This window comes from Lupinus angustifolius, chromosome LG07 (assembly GCF_001865875.1).
Source record: "Lupinus angustifolius cultivar Tanjil chromosome LG07, LupAngTanjil_v1.0, whole genome shotgun sequence".
Classification (NCBI taxonomy): Eukaryota; Viridiplantae; Streptophyta; class Magnoliopsida; order Fabales; family Fabaceae; genus Lupinus; species Lupinus angustifolius.
Window position 1 is genome coordinate 16,955,939 of NC_032015.1, and position 2,909 is coordinate 16,958,847.

The window sequence follows — 2,909 nt, forward strand, 5'->3', positions numbered from 1 at the left end:
AAAGATCAAAGCCTAAAACCTAAGCAAGAACTCACAAGACGTCTTAGTCTATTATGAATTTTCATGCATGAGGTTTCTGAAAATATGAAATCATAAAGAAAACTATCTCTTTTTCTTTTCAAGAAACACAAGAATGATCAAGAAATCTTTTCAAAGAATCATGCAATATGAATATGAAAACTAAAGCCTTAGCATGATCTAATTCAACACTTTCTAATAGATTCTAACAATGATGATCTATCTCTTTTCTTTTGTGTTTTTCTCTCTTTTTTTCACATCGTCGTTTACTTAAACCAATATTTATACAAAACAGAATTTGGCTCTCAAAAACGGTTTTTCAGTTATGCTGTTCAAACAACAGAAAAACACTCACGTTAATCGATTAAGCCATGGGGTTAATCGATTAACCAATGTATTTTTAATACATGATTAAATGGTAAACTACTTATATGTGATATGCTCATGCAATACATGATTTCCAAAATATAATACATGTAATGCATAAAATCAATGTATATAAATGCATGAACCTAATTATCATATATTTTTATATAATGTCTCATTTTAATGGATTGATTACTTTATTAAGTCTTGTGAGACTCACACCTAGGTTTACCTAACCTAGACTCAATATCTATGGCAAGCAGCTTAGACTTCTAAGAAGATAATAAAGAATTATAACATAAGTCTAATAAGATACAACTTGAGCCTTCGACATGTTGATTGTTAAGCCATCTTCAAGTTTTAACTAATTCCTTGTCTTCATCAAAACATAGGCAAATGTTGCTAATGCAATCTTTGACGCTTTGCACTCTCAATCTCCCCATTTTTTTTTGATGATGACAAACACCACATCAAATAATATGTTCATTTGATGAATTAGCTTGATGATGTTGTACATTTGCATAATGGTTGTGACTTCAAAGTTGAAAGCACTTTGCTCCCCCTTAGGTAAGTAACCTTTCTCCCCCTGCAAATAACATCAAACACAACAAGTAACCTTTCTCCCCCTTTTGACATTATCAAAAAGATACGAATATTTAATTCTAGTCAAAAGTAAGAAGAGATATAGCAATTTATTTAAAAAAAAAACTGTAATTATTAGCATAGGCAAATAACCAGTTTGAGAAGCTTAAACAAATGCATTGATTTTTGAATCTATAGACAGATTTTGCATGACATATCCATTATGTAAACAGTTTAGACATGTAATGATTAAACATATATGTATGTCACTTGTTAGTACCACTTGTTAGATGATACCACTTATTAGATGATACCACTTGTTAGATGCCATTATCACCACTTGTTAGCACTTTGTTATGCAATTTTCATTTTAAAGCATATTTCAATCATTCAATTATAGTACACAATTAAGATATGTTCAAGATTCACGCAAAAACAAATTATATTTAACATAATTAACAAGGTTCAACATAGTTACAAAACACTAAAATACAACCATAACCATGAGATGTACTTGACTCAAAAATATAGACGTAAGCCATAAAACAACAAAACATTAACTTTTTAAAAAAAAAATTGAGCAAAGGTAATCGATTAAGCAAGATTTAATCGATTAAGATGATTTATTTCAGAAAGCTTTAGCTACTGGAACTCATTTAATCGATTATACTGAGGGTTTAATTGATTAACGATAGAAAGTTGACAGTTTTAAGCACAAATTACCTTACTTACCCTTTGGTGATAGGTCAAGATTGCCACTTGTTTGATGAAAGGTTTGATGATATGATCAAAGTTGTATATTTGATATTCAAAGTGCGCTGCTCCCCCTTTCACTGTTCTTCCCTTTATCTTCTCCCCCTCAATTACTTAGAGAAGTATTCTTGGTAGGTAGAATAATACAGAAGCTCATTTTACAACTTTTCTCAATAACTTTTCTTCTTAATGACCTTGATCTACTCACCAACCTTGTGTCTAGATCATCTTTTGTTGAATTTTTCCTTGACGCTCAAATGTCCTTTGACACACCTGCAAACACAATTTACTTGTCTCTTTTGGGTACCCAAGTTATTTTGGGTCCTTTCTTATTAGTAACTAAGGGATTTTGCCATTTCTTTACCCAAACATATTTGCCACTTGGCACACCAAATTTTCTAATAAAGCATGTAGTGCATGTGTGACCATGTGTACCACAATAGAAACAAGTAGGCATGTTATTATTTAACTTCTTATGCATATGAACTACTGGATTTCTATATAGTCTTTTATTAGGTTCAGGTTTATATCCAATTCCAGATCGGTTACTAACATTTCTTGTATTAGCAACAATATGTTAAGGTTTTCTTGACTATATGTGAGCTTTGAAAGTTTTTGTTTCAAAACAGTATTTTCAGCATTTAAATTTTCACAAGTATCACATATAGAGGGTTGACATAATTTAGAAGTAGAGCAATCACGTGAGGTACATGCATAGATAAGATCAAGAGTTTCATTTTCAAGTTTAAGTCCATCTGATTCCTTTTGCATTTTAATTATTTTCTTTTCATGCAAGGAGATAACTCTTTTTCTATCTATATTTATTTTAACAATTTTCTTTAACTCCTCATGCATTTTGACATAAGCTGCATATAATCATCGTATGATGGAGAGTCATTAGAGCATGATGAAGTATAGGAATGTACCTCAATAGAATCATCTTCATCACTAAATGTGCACTTCTCATGCACTTGTGCTATAAGGCATACCTTTGAATTCTTCTCCTCATCGGATGAGCTTGAAGTCGAATCTTTCTCGGAATAGTTCCAAACAATGTATGCTTCTTTTGAATTGGACATTCAAGAGTTGCTCTTCTTGTTATCGAATTTCTTGAGGTGGTTTGGGCATTGATGCTTCATGTGGCCTGATTTTCCACACTCATAGCAAGTGAAGCCTTCTTTGGGAATCTT